This window comes from Misgurnus anguillicaudatus, chromosome 13 (assembly GCF_027580225.2).
Source record: "Misgurnus anguillicaudatus chromosome 13, ASM2758022v2, whole genome shotgun sequence".
In the NCBI taxonomy this organism is placed as follows: Eukaryota; Metazoa; Chordata; class Actinopteri; order Cypriniformes; family Cobitidae; genus Misgurnus; species Misgurnus anguillicaudatus.
In genome coordinates, this window is record NC_073349.2 from 11,503,821 (window position 1) to 11,527,444 (window position 23,624).

Below are 23,624 nucleotides of genomic sequence, written 5' to 3' on the forward strand. Positions count from 1 at the left end.
TTGTCAAACGCCATATGAAATAAATTCAAGGTTAATAATACATTTTTAAAGTCTTGACCCCTCCTTCACCGTTGACTCAGTGGCATTATTTTGCTTAGGCCCGCAAACCTTTTCTTTCACTCTCTAGATGGTCAGATATAGAAGTTGAGAAGCATGTTTTGGATTTGACTGCAAACACAAGTAAATACTTTTTCTGTTTTAATATGCACAGATAAGTAACTCTCAGTATATGCAATGTAATGAGCAAATGTAAAGCTTGCGATAAGTAACTCTAAATATATGCAATGAGATTTGGGGGTGGGACTATCTGTTCATAAACCAAAAGGGGGTGGAGAGAGGATTTGCTTTGTGGTCAGACTATGAATAAGCTTCCCATGATTTAAGAATAGCACTAAAACTATTCTTTATATTGTATGCGTGTAGTGCTTGCCTGTACATAGCTCATGTGTTAATGTGTACTGGGGGTTGCCAGGACATTATGTGGTTGCTATGGTGTACTGAGTGTTTTATAGCATGTTTCTGTGTGGTTGCTAGGGAATTCTGGATGGTTTTTAAGGCATTTCTATATTGTGAAAAACCATCGTCAAAATGTTCTCCCAACGGAGGTAATAAAGTAACTCAAGCAATGTTTTTAGTAAGAAGAGAGAGTAAATACTCAAGTGTTTGTCGAAACAATGTAACATTGACAAAGGTTTAAAAGTTCCCAGCATGAATTATGGCAAGTTTAATTTGGAGGGTTTTTTATATTACTTGTTTAGTGTTTACTGGCTAAATACATGACACATTGTTGCTCCGAGTAAAAGTGCATTCAACGGCAACTGTTTAAACATTTATTTGGCCAATGTTTTGGTCTCTCATAAAGATGCAGTGTGTAATTTTTAGAAGGATCTCTTGACAGAAATGCAAAATAATATACAAAACTATATTATCAGGGGTGTATAAAGACCTTTCATAATGATTCGTTATGTTTTTATTACCACAGAATTAGACGTTTTTATCTACATACCGAGGGTCCCCTTACATGGAAGTCGCCATTTTGTGCCATCATGTTTCTACGGAAGCTCTTAATGGACAAACTTTTTTACTAAGTTGTCTTCGAAAATGACATGTTTGTCCAGTGGTGGCTACCATAGCTTCTCCATACATTTCAAAAGCGAAGTGCACCTTTAAAGGGATAGTTCACCCAAAAAATGAAAATACTGTCATTATTTAATCAATAATTAAATTAAGTATTAAACTATCCCTTTAAGTATGTATATAATAATAAAGCAAAGTTAAGTTAAAACTTTAAATTTAGAGTTTTTAATTAAGAAACAAAAAAAAGATTAGTGTGGACTTTATATTGTTAGTTGAATAAACTCAGAAATGCACTTGTATTCATTTTTTTTGTATTGAACTTGAAACGTCATTGTACAATACTCAGTAAAATGAGTTTGGTGAATTTCTTGGCCAAAAAGTTCGTAAACTTATTCACAATGAAATTGAAATACAAAAATGTCTTGTTTGAATATTGCGGTATTTTTCTACAAATTACATCTGCGCTAAAAAAAACTTCTGGACATCGGTTGCACCTAATTAAATTAGGTTTTCTTCAAATGAAATTAACATTAAGTAAAATTAATTTCATTTTAAGAAAATTTGATATATGGAGCCCCTAAGGGGACATGGAGCAAAAATTTAATAAAGTTTAGTTTTGCGTACGCACGTGAAACTATCGAGTTTATAAAATATGTTATTACCTTAACTAAGAACTATTGAATCATCCCTCTATCATCTGTGTGTGTGCACGTAAGCGCTGGAGCGCGCTGCGACGCTACGATAGCATTTAGCTTAGCCCCATTCATTCAATGGTACCATTTAGAGATAAAGTTAGAAGTGACCAAACACATCAACGTTTTTCCTATTTAAAGGGCGATTTGCAGGTAAAATTGTTCAACGAATTTGTGCAATTTGCTTGTTGATAATAAACATTTAAACTGTTATCCATTGTATTTTATGTTGTTGGGTATCACAAAACCCGAAAAAGTATGAAAAAGTACAGCGGTTTGCAATGATTCTCCTTTCCCCCACAACGCACTGTATGACGTCACGCTGGGGAAAGAATTTACCAAAGCCGCCTTGAGAGCATTGAGAATGACTATAGAAAGACGAGTAAAGTACAGTTCTGATAGCGCAGATTATAGATAAATACATAGATAGATAGATAGATAGATAGATAGATAGACAGATAGACAGATAGACAGACAGACAGACAGAGACAGACAGACAGACAGACAGACAGACAGACAGACAGACAGACAGACAGACAGACAGACAGACAGACAGACAGATGAATAGGCTAGTATAGAGAGATAGGCAGACAGACAGACAGACAGATAGCATACCGTTAGCATATCTTCGTGTAGAAAGTAAACAAACAATTAACATACTCGTGCATGCTGGCTTGAGGGGGTCCATGATCCTGCCTGAAATGGGTGTAACTTTATGCGATCTTCAGCACAAACGGTTTGGCAGCATGTCTAATCCTTGAAGGTGAGTGAAGCTTGTCACATCTGTTCGCGGGGACCAGCGACCCAAACGCACTCACTTTCTTACAGCCAGTAGCGAATGCCAATCGGGAGACTCGGGACTTTGCCGGTGGGCCGATCTGATAATAGTTATACATTTCGAGTTAACACCGTCTGGCGGGGTGATATGCGTCCGGTTCCCGCAGCCCGCTGGTCAAACTGTGCAGCCTCTCTCAACAAAGTATATAAAAGTGCTCAACGTGTTCGGCAGGTCCAAACATGTACAGGATTTATAAAAATACGGTGATCAATGAGCGGTTCCTCCTCAAATGGCATAGTCTGTCGTGATGTAAAAAGCCGCCGAACGCCTGTTTATTACAGTATGTATGCGGTCGGATCCGAGTGTGCTGCAGCTGCTGACTGCTGCTGCGTATAAAATGATCGTGTGATTCGTTATCGCATAAACAATACAACAAAGCATTCTTTTATTTCACAAAACAATACATTTGAGATATTATTTGATAGACTAGTAAGTGTGGATTAAGGATGTTTAAAAATCTCTAGCCTGGTGGTCAGGACATGAATGGATCAAATCAGCAGATTTGCAAAGTTTTATTTATCTCCACATATATTAGGGATGCTCCGATCGATCGGCCGCCGATCGGTATCGGCCGATAATGGCATTAAATGACTCGATCGGTGCTCGCTAAATCTGCCGATCTCATAAACCGATCTTTCTGTTTACTTTTGTCATCAAAAGGATCCTGAATGCGGTTGCAATTAAAGACATTTTTGTTTTCCTGTGAGGAAAATAAAAGTTTAAACGCTCAAAACTTTAAGACGCATGCAAATAAGAAACTTTTGGCATGAGGATGCAATTGTCCGTGATAGATATGTGTTGTATACGCTGTTTGATGGGGATGTGAAGACGCCTCGCGCTGTTTACCGGAGCGCGTCCTCATACGCATATCTCTGTAAAGGCAAAGAGAGACATACAAATCTGCACGCTGCACATGAGCAACAGGTTGTAAAAATGCTTATGATGCTTTACAACCTGTTGCTCATGTGCAGCGTGCAGATTTGTATGTCTCTCTTTGCCTTTATAGAGATATGCGTATTTACCGGAGGACGCGCTCCGGTAAACAGCGCGAGGCATCTTCACATCCCCATCAAACAGCGTATACAACACAAATCTATCACGGACAATTGCATCCTCATGCCAAAAGTTTCTTATTTGCATACGTCTTAAAGTTTTGAGCGTTTAAACTTTTATTTTCCTCACAGCTGCTTGTCTGCGTTCAGCCGCCGCCCACACACACAGCAGCCTGTCATCAGTGCACGTGAACGATCTCTCTCTCACGTCTTAAAGCTGCAGTAACCTAATTCATCTCTCAATAAAATCACTCTCTGCTCTTGACTAAAGAATTTTTATACTGCATACGAATGCGTGTATATTTAATTAATACAGTAAAGTCTGTGAAGTGTTTTATTTTCAGTACTTTTAGGAGACATAAGCCTTTTTAAAGCCATATTAAATTTCTCTTTGCAGAATAAATATTTGTTGTGCTTATTTATTTGAGTCTCTATTAAAACAATAATATACCTAATTACTGCAAGTAATATAACAAAGGCAACATCCGTGGTATTATTTTATTTAGAAAGATTGTAACAGTTAGTCATCAAAGAGCTTGCATATCAGCTTTAAAAAAAAAAAATCGGTATCGGAATCGGTATCGGCCGATCACGAAGATTACAAATCGGTGATCGGTATCGGCTGCAAAAATCCTGATCGGAGCATCCCTAACATATATCATAAATAATAATTATCATGGTAACTTTGCAGTATAACACATTATATATTTCCTACGATGTATATATGATTTCCAAATTATATACGTAAGTATTAAACAGCAATAAATGTCTCATCTATCTCTATGGCTCTGGCTGAGTCTTTCTTCACTTCTACCCAACGTGACGTCATCGCAGAATTGCCTTAAAAAAAACGTTAATACCAAAAACGTAAAAAAAGTGGTCTTTAAGACCATTTTTGAGACATTTTAAAAGTTATACACATATCTTGAGTGATTTATGTACCCATTAATCGACAGTTGTGGTTAACCTGCAAGACGCACTTTAAGACGAGTAGTTATACGAGCAAGTTTGGTGGTACAAAACAAAACATAGCGCTCTTCCAAGCGGTCTCAAAAGAGTAACTATATTTTATGGCGCAACAGCACCCCTGGGAGCACTTGGACTCGCCTGAAAAGTCCGCTCCCCTTCTCACTCTCATAATGGGAGAGGGAGGGTGTTACTGCGCCGAGTCGAAGTACTCCCAAAAGTGCCACCACGCCACAAAATATAGTTACTCTTCCAAATCCGCCCAGAAAAGCGCTACGCTTTATCCTGCACCACCAAACCTGCTCGTATAACCACTCGTCCCAAACAGGAAAAACGTTGATGTGTTTGGTCACTTCTAACTTTATCTCTAAATGGTACCATTAAATGAATGGGGCTAAGCTAAATGCCATCGCAGCGTCGCAGCGCGCTCCAGCGCCCACGTGCACACACACAGATGACAGAGGGATGACCCAACAATTCTTAGTTAAGGTAATAACATATTTTAATATTGAAAATGAGTAGACTATTCCTTTAAATGTTCAAGCGTCCAACTACGCGCGTATAGCGCGTTTTTGCCGCCTCTACCGCGGCTGGTGTAAACGCAACATAACGATTTTATACGCTGCTGCATTATTTGAACTGTTTCTGGATGAAAGCAGACTGCTGACAGCGAGTCGTGTTAACAGAGTTCAGGGAAAACTTCCTAATGTCAAGTTTAAAATGAATTTGCGCTTAAAGGTATAATTCACTTTTGATGTTGTTACAAACCCGTATAAATTTTGTTATTGTGATGAACACAAAGGAAGTCACACCTCTTTCACTTCCACTGTATTTTTTCCTACTGTGGAAGTGAATGGGGTCCATGAACGGTTTGGTTACAAACATTTCTCAAAATATCTTCCTTTGTGTTCATCAGAACAAAGAAATATATACAGGTTTGTAACAACATGAGGGTGAGTTATTAATGAAAGAATATTCAGTTTTGGGTGAACTATTAACTATTTAGGGGCGTGACTACAACACACACGCACTTTAGTTAGTGTGGTATAGATGGAATAAAAGCGCTTACATGAATGCATACTGTGATTAAAAATGGTGTACGCCACCTCTTTTAATATGAATACACTTACTGCGAATATGAGCTCAATCGCATTATTCTTTTCAAAGTTTTGTGTTTACGTGAGGTATAGTATAATCGCAGTATTCCCATTATAATCGCATTATGAGCAACATGGGTGTAAACGTGGTCATTGCCATCTACTGGCCTGGCACATGTAATACATCATATTTAGTCGTCTTTGCGGATCTGTGTTATTTTTAGAGCGTTGTCGTGGGTACTACATCATTGTCTTGTAAACATAGCCTTAGAAGCAATATCCGCATAGCAATCTGGAGGTTAAGGCTAAAAGGTGCAATGTTGTAATGGTTACATGGTAAATCACATGGTTGTAGCCCCACAGTAGCCACTGGTTAAAATATTTTTATGTTATCTTTAATAAAGAGTCCTTCAGTCATACCCCATGTCCCAGGGTCGCTCAACAGTAAGCGTGCCCATATTTATACAAGGACAGAACAGGGAGAGACTCTCATGTCTTCCTTTGGGCTTAGATGGTCATCATCCATCGGCAATTTCTCTTTAGCATTTGTCATAATACCAAGCCTTATTTGCAACATTCTTCCCCTCCGCCCCATAAGAAGTAATTTCCCTGCCTCAAAGCATTGTGGGAGGAGACAGATTTGAAGTAGCACTGAAATCCCTTTTTTGGTCAAATCTGTGCCAGATCAGATCACAGGCCAGTGAAGATATGACATTGTTCACATCGAATAATTATTACAGTTTGACCCGTGACCCACTACTGTGTCTTTTGGCTATAGCACTGCAGTTGGACTGGAATTTTATATGTGGGCCGAGCAGACAACTACTGAGAGCTGAGAGCTTCTGCTTGTTATATCCTCTTTTCATTCGCTCCATGAGGCTGAATTAAGGCTTGGCTGGGGTTGTTTTTTTAACATAAGGGTGGTCCCGTTGAATCTTTTTTTATAACCTCTGGAAAGCTGAATTTGATTACTTTGAGGAAAAATAAAACATTGCAAAAAAATTGGCTGTTAACTCCAGTCATGTCACTCTTATCTTGAGGTAAACTGGCTTGGGCAATAAAGAGCTTTCGCTTGTCAAAATCTAAAGATATATTGCATTTTAATTTTTTAATAGCAGAGCTATAGGGGTCAAGATCAGGATAGAAAGGCAAAAGGAGATACATGCATATATAGATAGATAGCTAATGGCTTATTTTAAAGATGTGCTGACAGACTATCAGGGCAGTCTCAACACTTCTATTAGGGTCAAGTGTTTGTAAAAGAGGTCATATAGTGGTAATGGGCTCTTGTGAGGCATAAACACCCTGGGGGAAATAAAGGAAATATCGTATGACAGGAACTTTTAACATCAATTGTGTATGAGTGAATGAGTCAAGAATGGACCATGTGGTAAAAGAGTTGTTTTGTAATAAGTGGCCTTTTCACTTATGTGGTAACATTTTATTTCAATGGTTCAATTTAGACATTTTACTAAGTATAAATAACTGCGCAACTTCTTGTTAACTACCAGTTATACAAGTATTAGTAGACTATCTGCTAAGGGCCTTATCATATACCCAGCGCAATGCATGACGCAAGTGTCTTCTGATCTTCTGTTTCAATTCGGCACAATTGTCATTTTCAGGTTAAGCGCCATGTTGTTTAAATTGCATAAATGCATTTACGCCCAATTTTGCACCCATGGGGGTTCTGGTCTAAAAACGAGGTGTGTTCAGGCACATTGTTGGTGCGTTGCTATTTTGAGGCAACTTAAGTAGACTATGCCATTGACCAACTAAAACCTGGTCTAAAGTCAATGGCGCAATATTGTTTCTGTTATTTAATGAGTGTGTAAGTAATATGCGCCTATAAACGAGAAGACAATGCGCGTTTGCTTATCACATACATGGATGCGCAGCAGCACACAAACGTTTTTAAATCTGAAAAATTAAAGGATTCAAATGTAAAAGATTATTATTGAGTCTCTTGGATATAAATGATTACTACGAGACATTAGAAGTCATAAAGAGCAGCTTCACTTGTAGCCTGGTAAGTTAAAGCAACACCAAAGAGTTTTTTTACCTTAAAATAACGTTTCCAAAAAGTTTCAGTGGTTCATCCACTCAAAACAGGGTGAACGGCACTTTCACATTCGCTTTGCAGCCCTCTATTGGCCAAAACCGCACTAAAGAAGTTTCCAACCGTCGGGTAGTGGTCCTGTAGTTCGAGTGAAAACTACAAAAACTTGCTTTATAGCAGACCTACAATCCAATCAGAGCCAGCTATGCTGCAGTATTAACGACAGTGGTACTGAACAATTACGCTTCTAACCTGCTGGGGGAGCAAAGAGCAAAAACTCTTTAGTGTTGCTTTAATAAATGTTTTGCTTTAAACAAATGCAAATATTGCATCTATTTTTAAATGTTTTTATTAATGCTACCCCACGGATTTGTTGTATAAGATGACTTTGTACCTGTGGATATGGTGAGATAAAAACATTTTTAAAGGAACAATATGTAGGATTGTGACCAAAACTGTATTGCAATCACACCACTGGTGGCCTATACACAAAATGACAACATAAACATCAGTTGAGGCCTGCAACTCTATTGTCAGTGATATAAGTATTTAAAATGAAAATGATTTCTTAATGTCTACTGACATATCAGGGCCATTTTATGATTAATTGATATAAATTTCTTACATACTGTTCCTAATTATTTTAAAAACACTCACAGCGCTGTCCGAGTGCTGAAAGGTTTCGGCTCTCCACACGTTTGTAAATTCTTTATCTGCTGTTTGTTACAAATAAAGTATTTTTACAGTACAAACATTTTCTTGCATATTTGTAAATTATTTTTTGAGATAACACTGATCATTATGTAGGCTATCCATGCAGAAATTAAAAGCCTGCTAATTTTACTCTCATGACTGAAAGAAAACAAATTTTATTAATGGTTTTAATACAAAAAAGAACAATTTCAAATACAAATGAAAACATTGCAATTTTTTTATCATCAATCTTAAACTGGGGGTCTTCTAGTTTACAAATTCCGCCATCTAAATACGAAATCGGCATGGTGCGAGCGCAACTGGCTTTTAAAGAGGATGAGAGCTGAGACTCTCATTGGTTTATTGCACATTACGACCAAAACACACCTATTACTCATTAAGAGAATAGAAACAACCCTTTTAGACTAATGATTTTTCCCATCGTTAAATTAGCAAAAGTGGAATCGGACATGCCCGTCTAGACTTTAGACAATGCGCTTAGATCGTTAAAATAGGGCCCTTACACTTAACAGACATTTACTGACTGTAAGTAACTACATGTCAACTTATTCTCCTAACCCTAACCCTGCCCCTGACAGTCTACTAATACACCCTTAAAACGGTTGTGTTAAAACAACAAATTCTGTGTAAGTTTAGGGCAGTGTTTCTCAAACTTTTTCTGCATTTCCCCACTTTGCAGGTAGGTAAGGGTTCCGAGCCACACCTGTCCCCAATCGCCCCAACAAAATGGTAATCAATAGGCTTTAAGTTTAACTGTTGAAATGTATTTAATCACATCATATTTTAAAACATTACAGCATTAAACACCTGCAATAGAGAGTTAGTTAACATAGAAAAAAAAATAAACAAGAGTTAATTGACATGGTGGATGAAATTATATAAACAGCCATTGTTATAGTGGTTAAGATTATTTGTGTACGCTACTGTGAAAAACAAACATTGTGGTTATCTTTTGTTACTTTACTGTTTTGATTTGACCAAGTTGTGCTCACCAAGAAATTGGTAATTTGTCAGATTTCAAAGGGGCCAAATCATGGAAGCTCATTTAACAGTAGCATCTGTAACCTTAACCGCTTGACTGTTTGGTGTTTCAAGATCAACATTATTTAGTCTTAATAATTATGAGAATTGTGAGAAGCAGGTTCAGTCCTACAAGCTGTCTGAAACAACTGGAAGATGAGCCAAAGGTCTGGTGCAAAGTTATGTCCAGTTACACCTAGGGCTGGGCGATTTGACCTAAAATCAAAACCTCGGTTAATCTAACATTTGACATCGGTTACGATTAATAAACGATTATTTTTTTGCCTCATAGTTCACTGACAAGGTTGGAAAGTTTAGGGCACACCTTAAATCAGCCTGCAATGCAATTATTCACATTTTTCCCAAAATAACTGCATTACTGAAAAATATTAAATAGACTTAACTCTATGCAGATGTTGCATGTCATTATGTACAATTGATGAAACTTTCAGAATGGGAAGTTATGAACCAAAAAATCATACAACTCCCATGACTAATTATAGACATCAGATACATACATAATAAGTTGTATCCAGATAGCATATTGTAATGAGATGAGTAGGGCAAAATACATACTTGGACTGTATCCTTTACACGTTTCTTGTATTCAATCCATTTTTTCTTAACTGGGCACTGATGTCTAAGCCATTTATTCTCATCTGTAATGCTTTTGGTGTTAATGTAGACTAGAAGTTCTCCCGTTCTCTCTCTCCGTCATCTCTGAAGTGTCTAATTAAACTCACGCGGGCGCGTCTTTTCGCGGTTTTGAGTGAGTGAGATGTGATGACATTACCCGGGCTGCTTAGAGACCCATCGGTAGATTAAACTGAGCGCGTGTGCGGTAAAACCCGATCGCGCATTCCGTATTTTTGTCACAGGTGCCTGCACATTCGCGAGTACTTATTAAAAAAAGTACTGTGCTTCTTTTGGGCACTAGATGATCCTGCTGCTCAGTTAAACAGTGTTTGAGTTCTCCTCCATGTTTCGCTGTGCCACTGACAGGACGGGGCGGAGTTACGCAACATCACACGCAGCAGTTTGTTTTTAAAGGGAAAGTATTAACAGGATTAAAAACCGAAATAACCGACATGATAAAATAATGTCGGTTAGAGGTTCTGAATTTCGGTTTCGGTTATTTTTCGATTAATCGCCCAGCCCTAGTTACACCATTTTAATTACAGAGATAACATTTTGACTGGTGTTCACATTATTTTGTACACCCCCCGTAGTTGCAAAGTTACTTAAAGTGAGTAAATGTCTAAAGTGGACTCACTTTATCAAAATAAAGTGTAACCAGTTGTGATTTGTAAACAAGAAAATAATTGTCAATACAAAACAGTTCTAAGTACACTCTAAAAAATGCTGGGTTATTTTCAACTCAGCGTTGGGGCAATAAGGGACCAGCCCAGACGCCTTTTTAACCAATGTCGGGTTGTTTCAACCTAAAATGCTGGGTTATTTTCAACCCAGCGTTGAGGCAAAAAGGGCCCAGCCCTGACGCTTTTTTAACCTATGCTGGGTGGTTTCAACTCAAAATGCTGGGTTATTTTCGACCCAGCGTTGGGGCAAAAAGGGACCAGCCCTGACACTTTTTTAACCTATGCTGGGTTGTTTCAACTCAAAATGCTGGGTTATTTTCAACCCATCGTTGGGGCAAAAAGGGACCAGCCCTGACGCTTTTTTTTACCTATGCCGGGTTGTTTCAACTCAGAATGCTGGGTTATTTTCAACCCAGCGTTGGGGCAAAAAGGGACCAGCCCTGATGCTTTTAAAAAAAATGCTATTTTCAACCCAGCGCTGGTTTAAGAAGGGACGAACCAAACCCAGTGGGTTGTAATTTAATCTATGCTGGGTTGTAATTTCAACCCAAAATCCTGGGTTGTTTTAACCCATTTATAGGTCAAATATAAACATTTTCTGGATTAATTTAACCCAACAGGTGGGTTTGTTTCTTTTTGACCCAAAGCTGGGTTGAAAATAACCCAGCATTTTTTTGTGTATCGATGGTCCAATAATTTGAATATTGCACTTCAAAACCAATTTTCCTAGTATGTTTGCTTTTTTTAGGAGAATTTGACATATGATAATGCAAGAAATGTAATTCATAAGTATGTTATCTTTAAGACAGTTTAAGATAATATCAGTACATTGCTTTTTCTGAAAACTGGTCCTTTGAGGATTGCTGTGATAGATGTGAATACTGAGTATAGTTCTCCGTAGTTAAACCCACAGAGTTCATTTGAGGCTTTGGCTTAAAACACATTAAAAGTTTTTACAAAGATCAAAATGACAGCTAGTCATTTTATTACATAACTGTTCTTCATAGCATGTGCAAGTGCAATGAATATTCATCCTCATGTCATTAAGTTGGCAGCTACATTAGTAATGACATTGTTTAAAGGGTTTCCAGGTTTGGTAGAGTAAACAGACTACCGCTCTTATACACATACCTCAATTTATTTTACACTTTGTATTGAGGAATGAGTCATATAACATTGCGATACCTATTAGTCAAATAAGGGCATAATCGTAAAATAAGCAGATTTGACATTTGACTTCTGTTTGACTGTTTGTCAAACGCCATATGAAATAAATTCAAGGTTAATAATACATTTTTAAAGTCTTGACCCCTCCTTCACCGTTGACTCAGTGGCATTATTTTGCTTAGGCCCGCAAACCTTTTCTTTCACTCTCTAGATGGTCAGATATAGAAGTTGAGAAGCATGTTTTGGATTTGACTGCAAACACAAGTAAATACTTTTTCTGTTTTAATATGCACAGATAAGTAACTCTCAGTATATGCAATGTAATGAGCAAATGTAAAGCTTGCGATAAGTAACTCTAAATATATGCAATGAGATTTGGGGGTGGGACTATCTGTTCATAAACCAAAAGGGGGTGGAGAGAGGATTTGCTTTGTGGTCAGACTATGAATAAGCTTCCCATGATTTAAGAATAGCACTAAAACTATTCTTTATATTGTATGCGTGTAGTGCTTGCCTGTACATAGCTCATGTGTTAATGTGTACTGGGGGTTGCCAGGACATTATGTGGTTGCTATGGTGTACTGAGTGTTTTATAGCATGTTTCTGTGTGGTTGCTAGGGAATTCTGGATGGTTTTTAAGGCATTTCTATATTGTGAAAAACCATCGTCAAAATGTTCTCCCAACGGAGGTAATAAAGTAACTCAAGCAATGTTTTTAGTAAGAAGAGAGAGTAAATACTCAAGTGTTTGTCGAAACAATGTAACATTGACAAAGGTTTAAAAGTTCCCAGCATGAATTATGGCAAGTTTAATTTGGAGGGTTTTTTATATTACTTGTTTAGTGTTTACTGGCTAAATACATGACACATTGTTGCTCCGAGTAAAAGTGCATTCAACGGCAACTGTTTAAACATTTATTTGGCCAATGTTTTGGTCTCTCATAAAGATGCAGTGTGTAATTTTTAGAAGGATCTCTTGACAGAAATGCAAAATAATATACAAAACTATATTACCAGGGATGTATAAAGACCTTTCATAATGAACCGTTATGTTTTTATTACCACAGAATGAGACCTTTTTATCTACATACCGAGGGTCCCCTTACATGGAAGTCGCCATTTTGTGCCATCATGTTTCTACGGAAGCTCTTAATGGACAAACTTTTTTACTAAGTTGTCTTCGAAAATGACATGTTTGTCCAGTGGTGGCTACCATAGCTTCTCCATACATTTCAAAAGCGAAGTGCACCTTTAAAGGGATAGTTCACCCAAAAAATGAAAATACTGTCATTATTTAATCAATAATTAAATTAAGTATTAAACTATCCCTTTAAGTATGTATATAATAATAAAGCAAAGTTAAGTTAAAACTTTAAATTTAGAGTTTTTAATTAAGAAACAAAAAAAAGATTAGTGTGGACTTTATATTGTTAGTTGAATAAACTCAGAAATGCACTTGTATTCATTTTTTTTGTATTGAACTTGAAACGTCATTGTACAATACTCAGTAAAATGAGTTTGGTGAATTTCTTGGCCAAAAAGTTCGTAAACTTATTCACAATGAAATTGAAATACAAAAATGTCTTGTTTGAATATTGCGGTATTTTTCTACAAATTACATCTGCGCTAAAAAAAACTTCTGGACATCGGTTGCACCTAATTAAATTAGGTTTTCTTCAAATGAAATTAACATTAAGTAAAATTAATTTCATTTTAAGAAAATTTGATATATGGAGCCCCTAAGGGGACATGGAGCAAAAATTTAATAAAGTTTAGTTTTGCGTACGCACGTGAAACTATCGAGTTTAGTTTTACGTGTGCACGTGAAAGTTTCACGTGAGCACATTAAACTAAACTTTAGATGTTTTTACTCCAATGTCATCTTAGGGGCTCGGTACAATCATGTTGAACTGGTGTACATAATAAAATTACGTAGATCCAACTTTTTTTTTAAGAAAAATAATTTTAAGAAAACTTAATTCAATCATGTGCAACCAAAGACTTTTTTCAGTGTGTCAGCTTCATAATTTTATGAAAATACATGTGCAATCTCTTTTTACTTTCGGTCATGAGGAATGCCGGGAGGGTGGAGCCTGGAAAAAGCTCACAGTGATGGACGAATTTAAGTCCTGCTTTATCTTTTGTCCTCATTTCAGAAGCCATTTAACTGAATATAAGTCACAACAGGGAAAATAAGACAATCACTACTTTCGTTTCATTGTGCCTTTAAACATTTACTAAAGTGTCCTTGAAACTTAAACTAAAAGATTTTTTACAATGTAATTTGTTGCTTGGATTTTTTTGGGTTGGTTGCTAGGGCAACAGATTTCCTTATATCTCTATGAAGTTTTGATGTGTATGAGTTGAATCCTTCTAAGATACTTCTGTTTTGTCATCTCAGTGTTGTCTGTGAGAAAATTCCCTGGGCTAATAATCCCAAATCTGTTCATTTAAGGATTTAGAGTACGGCTTTGAAGTTTCATGCATGTGGTCCATTAAAATGCACTGATCATTTCAAATTATGCAACCTGCCTTTTACCCTGCAACCTGGCAACATGATCACACGAGACAATAATTTCACGTTGAACTTCTTTTAACCCTGTTCACACTAAACCCTTTTATTGATGGCCCCCCTGGCATCCACCCAGCCCCAAACGCATAACTTAACGTCACTCTTCTGTGGAGGTGCACGATAAACAAGCCCATATTGTAAAAGCCCCTTTCTGCTGATAGAAGCAGGATAAAACACACAATGATTTATCAGACGCCACAGTCTAGTCTATTACTGATGTTAGAATGGGTAGGAATATTTTTGTACACTCTAAAAATGGGTTGTTTCAACCCATTTTTGGGTAAAATACAGTAGGCACTGGGTTTAAAGTCCCCCTGTAGTCAATAATTGTATCACTTTAAACTCATATTTGAGCATTATAAAAGCTAATACTATGGGTCCGTTGAATGCTTGAATCTAATTGGCTGATGAATGTTCTGATGTGTGCAATTATTTTCTGGGAAACGCACGGTGAACGTAGTACCAGGCAGCTCTCTTGACCGCATTACAGTTCCATATCACTTCACATAGTTAAATGTAATAACGGACTAACAAAAACAACATGACAGACGATTTTCGAGGCAATAACAGCGCTGTTTAGAGACGCACAGAGGTAGCCACGTTCACACAATCTCTCACTCTCTCTATTTCTATTTCTCTCTCTCACACTTTCTCTCGCTTTCTCTCTTTTTCTTTCTTTCTTTCTCTCTCGGTCTCACTTTCTTTCTAATAACTTCATTAATAACTGCATTAGAATGCTATCAACGGCTAAAAGCCTCCATTGCCAGCTTTAAAATTATGTTTTGGAACAAGCAAAAGAGCCGTTGGATGAGACGCAGAAGAAATTATCGATTATAGTACAAAAACCACACAAATCCCTTTAAATATATAATGTGATCGATGTCTTGAGGTGTAACGGGCACCCGAGGTGTAACGGGCATGACGCGAAGCGGAGTGGCCTTTAAACCTCAGGTGTGCATTATTTTTCAGTAATTCAACGGCCCGGAGTCAATTATTCCTTACTTATACCACGGGCCTGTTGAATGCTGCATTCTGATTGGCTGAGAAATGTTCTATGGGTGTTGATTATTTTTCTGTAAACCGCACACCTAACCTGTGAAATGTCTTTACAATAGGCACCAGAGCGATGTTTGTGGTAACCATGGTATAAGAGGAATAATTTACTTCGGTCCTTTGAATTATTTAAGGAATAATTGACGACGGGCCGTTGAATTATAAGAAATGAATGCACACCCAAGGTGGTAATGCAGCACGATGCGAAGCGGAGTTACCCCACGGGTGTGCATTATTTTCTTATAATTCAACAGCCCGTTGTCAATTATTTCTTATTATACCACGGGTCTGTTGAATGCTGCATTCTGATTTGCTGAGAAATGTTCTATGGGTGTTGATTATTTTTCTGTAAACCGCACACCTATCTTTTCAAATGTCTTAAAATAGGCACCAGAGCAATGTTTGTGGTAACCGTGGTATAAGAGGAATAATTGACTCTGGTCCTTTGAATTATTTGAAAATTCTCCGCTTCGCGTCGTGCCGCATTAACACCTTGGTGTGCATTATTTTCTTATAATTCAATGGCCCGTCGTCAATTATTCCTTACTTAACCTATTAACTTACTCTACATAATGTGAAGAACGAGAAAATATAACCTTGATATCTTTAATATTAACTGAGTAAGGATTGTAAAAATTTAAACGAAAGTGAAATCTAACTTTAATGCTACTAATCTTATCATCAGATTATGACACCTTATCTTGAATTTCACAAGCAGGGTCACATATTTCTGTAATAAATTTGTTTATTTTTCATTAGCGATTCTACTTATTCACAAATCTGATGATTCTGCATAGTAACTGCAAATCATGAAGTCCCACAATAGTGTGGTTACTAAAATGCTATACAGTAAAAAAAGCACAAGAAGATGAAGTATGACTGTATAATTTTGGCTGGAAATGCCCCACCCACTGTAGTTTTATATAGAGCGCTTACTGAATAAGCGAACTGTTAGTGAAGTACCAAATGCCGTCTCTTGTTACGCTATACGTCAGCCAGAATTTTGTTTCCATGGTGGCACCACAGTCTGGTTTCATGTGTTCCTGGTTGCCATGGTAACGCTTGTTAAAATTTCCTTTGGGTTTCCCCCCTAAATTAAAACACACGCTGCCAAAACGGTTGGCTGTGTGCTGTTCTCCAAGTTTCGCTCTGATGGTTAAAATGCACATGGGAAAATCTAATGACCATCTTGCTTTCTCGTAATAGCCACTCTTCCAAATTTTAAGCTGTCCAATCTCTCAATCACTATTGAAAGATGCTGTATTGTAGGTCTTGCTCAATTGCACACTGTAAATATAGGTAAATACTGTTTGTTTGTGATGCAGTAGTATGTTATTGGTGGTTTCAGAAATTCAGACGGCCCAAAAATGTGTGGGAATGTTTGTTCCTGTAGCTTAATTGATATGTGCATTAAGTAAGCAGTTCAAAGGTTGTGGGTTTGAGTTTCAGAAAACATATACTGATCAAATGTATAGCTTATATGCATTTCAAGTTGCTTTGGATGAAACTTCTCTTTAAACATTGGGTTAGGTTAGGGTAACCTTACCTCTCTCTTTTGATCTGCCCGATTGAATAACTGCACTTTGAATTTGGCACTTTAGTGAAATATGAGAAACTCATAAAGTGAACGATTTAGACGATGAAATGTAGGATGTACAGTAAAAACTGTATATAGGATTTAAGCATACATACATTAAGCTGTCCATTGTGTGTGCAATGGAGCTTTAACAATGACTTAAACATTACCTAATAATCGAAGCCTTTGCATTATAAGAAGAATAGAGGGCAATGCCCATCTTGATCACACAAAAGCAAATATGTGTGCTGAACAGGAGAAGAAAGGGGGCGTATGAGTCAGGTCTTATGAAAGCCGCACCTGTGAGGGATATCTGATGGTAATCTCCTGTCCAGGGAGCCCAGACATGTGGAATTGGAGTTATGAGGGCTTTTATAAAGCCTTCTTTATAGGTTTTGCTATAAATTCTTACTGAAACACAGTCCTGTTTTTGTTTCTTTTTTTTGTGTTGTTGAGCCTTTTGTTCTAATGCACAGAGGAATCGGACTCTGTGAAATGTGATCTTTAATAGGTGACACCTGCTATTATTTATACTCAAATGTGTTAGGGTTTTTATTCAAGACAACATGGATTTAGGTTATTTCCCATCTAAAAACTGGAAAAACGTCTGAATTAATTAAATTTAATAAAGGTTTTTAGTAAAATTAAAACATTTAGGGCAGTTTCCCAGACAACTTTTAAATTGAATCCAGGACTAGTCCTTAGTTATATTAGGACATTTAAGTAGTTTTTTACAAACATAGGTCACAAAATTGCAAGTTGTTTTCAAATTAAAGGAAAACTCCACTTCTTTCATAAAAGAATCCAGATAATTTACTCACCCCCATGTCATCCAAAATGTTGATGTCTTTTTTTGTTCATTCAAGAAGAAATTTTTGAGGAAAACTTTCCAGGATTTTTCTCAATTAAATAGACTTTATTGGACCTCAACGATCCCAAACAAGGCATAAGGGTCTTATCTAGCAAAACAACTGCTATTTTTAGCAAAGAAAAAAAATATATAGGGAAGCACGTCAAAAGGTCACGCATGACGTATGCGAAACTGCCGCCCCAGTGTGTTTACAAGTGTGGAGAAAGAGGACCGTTCCGACGTTGTTGTATGTGAAATGATACTAATTAATGTCTTTGTGTCCGTTTATTGTTCAAAATGTACGAAATGTGCATTCACATATGGGACGCATGAACTTTCGCTGTGCTTACGCAATTGTGCAACGGCTAGTTCAAGACGAGAAGTTGTGGTTTAAAAGTACTTAGTCATTTTTGACCAAAAAAATATCTCGTTTGGGATTGTTTAAAGCCATTTGAAGCTGTGTTGAAACTGCAATTTTAAACTGCCTTGAAACTGTAAACTGTTGGGGTCCAATAAAATTGAGAAAAATCCAGAAATGTTTACCTCAAAAACTTAATTTCTTCTGGACAAAACAAATAAAAACATAAACAATGTGGATGACATGGGGGGTGAGTATATTATCTGGATTTTTTTTATGAAAGTGGAATATTCTTTTAAGGCAGCCCAAACATATTTTAGTCGCTGATAAGCCTTGTCTGGGAAATCGCATCATAAAGTGTTTAGTGACATTAAACGATTAAAATATCCTGAAAATGTCCTAAAATATCCTAAAAATTGTATGAAACGCAGCATTAGCTTAAAAATCTTAAAAGTAATCTTAAGTATACTTATAGACCATTTCAGCAGGAACAACATAAACAAACGGCTTTCGTGGAACAAACGTAACTTCCAGTAACCTCTGCTAAGAACCAATAACAACAGAGTCTTTTTAGAGTAGTTTATTTATGATAACAAATGTTTGAAAAACCAAAACATTAGTTATTTTCGCCGAGGTATTTGTTCCAGAGTTAAGTTTACTACTCAGACTATTAAACAAACAGAGACCGGAAGTTAAGTTCCGCTTCGACGCGTAATTGTGTCACTGCACGTGCATTTGTTGAAACCGTCTATATGCAACCCACCTAGCAACAGCATAGCATTGCACCAAAATCCACACTTATCAGCAGCATAGCAAAGGCCTGACCATCATTTACATAAGCAATAATTGACGACGGGCTGCTGAATTATTTGAAAATAATGCACACCCAAGGTGGTAATGTGGCACGATGCGAAGCGTAAAAAATAATGGACACCGCAAAATTCAAAGGACCGGAGTAAAATATTCCTCTTATACCACGGTTACCACAAAAATTGCTCTGGTGCCTATTTTTAAGACATTTAAAAGGTTAGGTGTGCGGTTTACAGAAAAATAATCAAGTGGAACCAATGGAAGCATGTTAGTATAATGGCGATGTGTTCTGCGTGTGCAGACATCACTCATTCAAGCTTATTTAATAAAATGCTAAAATCTAGCATTTTAAAGAGATTTGTTGGCATATCAAAACTTATGAGGGCCCAAGGGAAAGAGACAATATCAAAACTTTGATCATTTGATTTATCCATATGCGTTCCTCGTGTTTAGGGAAGCATAATTGCACATTTTAACGTGTCACTTTAGGGTTGAAGAAATGCATGACTTTCCCAGAATTAAAAGTAAACAGAGGATGTCCAATTGCGTAACTAAACCATAAAAGAAAGCACACCACAAGGTCATGAGACTGCGTACAAAGTTACTTTACCATGTGTGCAGACAGATGAATTAAAAACACTTAAGTTTGTCTTAACTCTGATTATGTTGGTTTTGATTATATACTGTATTGCTCAATTGCTGTCTTGTGCAGATATAGTGGGAACAATGGGGTTTTGTGAAACTGTCTGGACAGAGAAAAACGAGTTGAGGGGGCAGCACAGAAGGCTAAGGATTCTTGTCTAAGCATGTGGCCTTTTCCAAATCTTTTCCACTCACCTATTCATTCACAAGGCAATGAAAAGAAGCATAAGATCTTAAGAGGGAACAAATAAAAATGTTTTTAAATCAATCATATATTTTAGGTTTTTAAATTAAATCTGTATTTTTTTAGATTTAAGGAATTGTGCAAGTTGTATTACATTACTACTATAAAAAATTAAAACTTTAATTTGTATTTAGGTCAAAGCAGATCATTTTACACATCAACGCTGCTTTTCCATCTAAAAAGTTGCCGTGGCTCAGTGCAAGCCGTCAGGATTTTCCTTTGAGTAGTCTAGTCCAGCCTACCATGACGAAGGAGGACTCGAGTGGAAACAGTGTCTCACGGTTAACCGCAAATTCCCACTTTTACAGGCCCACAGTGGAACGTTCTATACTTAGTGACTGTGTGCAGCCATGGGCCTTTTCATTTGATGGTTCATGGGGTTTAGCTCTGTACGTTTGTAGAAAAATGATACAAACGTGCCAAAAAGTTAAGCGGGTGTTTACTCAACAGAAATAGGAAAATGTGGCATGGAAGGTTAGTCAGTAAATGCAGACTTACTGACTGCTGAAACACATGGAGTCGATTACTCCTTATACTGCACTGTAAAAGCTGAGCATCAAATGCAAAGGACGTTTGAAACGTAATTAGCTTTGGCTTTTCTAGTATGGTTTTCTGAAAACTAGTACACATTGAAATGGCAAGCTGATCAGTGTTTTATTTATTATGTTTTGATGATGATCATTACGTACTGTATTTTAATATAAAATGAATATTATATTGAAATATGAATTATTTTTAAATCAGATGCTTACACGATACAGTTTTCAACTTAAACTAGAAAACATGTATGTGATTTGAACGTTATTCATATACACATCAGTAGCGGTGGTGCCTTGAAAATGCAAATTTTTGTAAACGTTCTTCAAAGTACGAGTTACGTACTACGAAAATGTGAATTTGAGAAAACGGAGACATCATGTGCATGCATATTATGGGCCAAATTTGCTAAACAAATTAGTTTGATTTAAAAAATGCGCATATGGGAGTGGTCATTTTTGCGGGTGATTAAAGACACATGTTAAAGAACACAGGTGCAAAAAGTCTACCAAGAGCAACGCAAATTCGTGCAACCCTTACGAAAATAAACCATGGTTTTACTACAGTTAAAAACAAAAAAACATGGTAACTTTAGTATGACCATGGTTACCACAAAGTCACCATGGTTTTGAAAATGAGAGAGAGAGAGATTAGGCGCTGCTTTTTAAATAATTATTATTTGTTCACATAATCATTCACATTAGCATCGCAAAGTAGTGTACCTTTAAAAAATGTAGGTATTCATCAGCTCTTAAATAATGGTACAAATACAAGTAAATTGATGAGTGAAAACCTTAGTAAATCACATTACGTTAATCATCAATCATTTTAATACTCTCCTCCTATACATTTTTGCGTCTCAAAGGGAAACTCCTACAAATGCATATGCAATCTGATCAGTTGCCAAAACAACAAAGTTTACGCATTTTCAGCACTTCTTCTTCACTGCATGTTTTTTTGACGAGTGAAAACCTTATTAAATCACATTACATGAATCATTTAAATACTCTCCTCCTATGCATTTTTGCATCTCAAAGGGAAACTCCTACAAATGCATATGCAATCTGATCAGTCGCAAAAACAACGAAGTTTACACATTTTCAGCGATTCTTTTTCACTGCATGTTTTTTTGTAACTTGCGTAGCCAGACTAAAAGGTCTGGGAACCATGGCCACTTTGAATGACCCAGGACTGCACAAGATGCCATATGACTGACAAGTAAAGTCAGGGCCAGATTATCCATAGACGGGATTGGTCGAGTGACCTGGGCCACCAAGCAATAGGGGGGCACCAGGGGCATCAGACTGCCCGCGCATTTGTGTACTCACCATGTCCGGGACCCCGTGACAAAAATATACGGAATGTGTGATTGAGTTTTAACCGCTCAATTGCATGACGCGTCAATCGTTTAATGTCACCATGCGCTCAGTTGAATCTACCGATGGGTCTACGCAGCCCGGGTCTACATCAGTGCCCAGTTCAGGAAAACTGGATAAAAGATGAGAAACGTGTAATGTTGCGTTTACACCAGCCGCGATAGAGGTGTCAAGGTGCTGACGCCCGAGTTGAAAAGTTTAAACTTTGGCGGATTTTTGCGCCGTGTTAACCAATAAGGAGCCCCACCCAGAGTCACTCATTCAACATGAAGGAACGCTTTATATTGTCCGTGAGCAGTCACCTGGAGCTATACGACACAAGTTCTTATTTCTATAGAGACAGGAATAAAAAGAACCTCGCTTGGAATAGAGTCAGTGAGGACATTGGGCAACCTGGTAAGTTGTAAATACACATTTCACTTTTGAGTCACGTGACGTTTATCAACCTGCGCAGTTTATTTTTCCCCATATAGTAAGGTTACCAAATACAAACTGGTAACTCTCTCGATAAATGCACAATCAACATCAGTCATCTTGCAAATAGACAACCGCATAGCACTTGCCCCTCCCACAAGAAGCGGATTTTGTCTCTGACGCGCGTCAAATGCTTGCTTTTTCCGCGCCTCTACTTCGCTCTAGACGTGCGAATGCATTCAAACTGTTCAAGCGGCAAACTAGGCGCGGTAGGCGCCATTTTGAAGCCTGAAACGCGGTTGGTGTAAACGCAGCATAAAGGATACAAGTATTTATATTGCCCTGCCACTCATCTCATTACAATATGCTATCTGGATATAACTTATTGTATATGTATGTATCTTATGTCTAGAATTAGTTAAGGGGATTGTATAATTGGTTCATAACTTTCTATTCTGAAAGTTTCATCAATTGTGCATAATGACATGTGCAGCAACTACATAAAGTTAAGTCTCTTTAGTATTTTTTTTTTTTTTGGTGGGGGGCACTTCAAATGTGGTCACCCTGGGGCACTACACGGTCTTAATCCCGGGCTTGAGTACAGTACTGTAAAGCAACTAAACACGTTTTTCTTTGTGCCGCGTCATGTTTAGGGACGAGGAAAGTCTCCACAATAATAGACTGATGTGAAACCAGTAAATTATTAATTCATGAACATCTCTGAAGTTCAGAATAAAAATGGCAAACATGATTAAATATCTCTTTTAAATTCCACTAATTGTATCAAGCAGAACTCTTGGATATCTTTTAAAGACTTCGTGCTGTGAACCCAGCCATACTTTTTGGCTTTGTGTTGTTTCCAGATGGACCATTAAAGATCTCAACACGCACGTCTCCCGGAAATCATGTATAATTCAACCAATCAAAGGACGACTTTGGAAGCTGCTGAAGTGCTTCCAGAAAAGTGTGCCATATGCATAAGACGTTCAGCCAACGGTCCAAGATGAATTCGGTTTTTTTTCAGATCCATGCAAACGTGGATCGTTTTGATGTCGCCTGTACATGAAACTTTATAAACATACCCCCTTGCAGAAAGTTTGGCTTTGTGAAATTGGCAGATTGACATGGCTGTTGTTCACTTGGAACTTTACCTTGGAAATCTGACCCATTGTGCCTTAAGGCAGTCGGCTGT

At 37.4% G+C, this 23,624-nt stretch overlaps 1 long non-coding RNA gene across 2 annotated transcripts in view; it reads left to right on the forward strand.

The window, feature by feature from the left end:
• The window catches only part of LOC129430265 (uncharacterized), a 102,785-nt gene that overhangs the window by 22,159 nt on the left and 57,002 nt on the right, over positions 1-23,624 (forward strand). Inside the window, exon 3 of one of the 2 annotated variants that reach the window (XR_008639479.2) lies at positions 23,296-23,434. The exons of the other annotated variant lie outside the window; for it this stretch is intronic. This is a non-coding gene — a long non-coding RNA (uncharacterized lncRNA). Of the gene's footprint in view, positions 1-23,295; positions 23,435-23,624 lie in introns of those variants that run through there. 2 annotated transcript variants of the gene reach the window in all.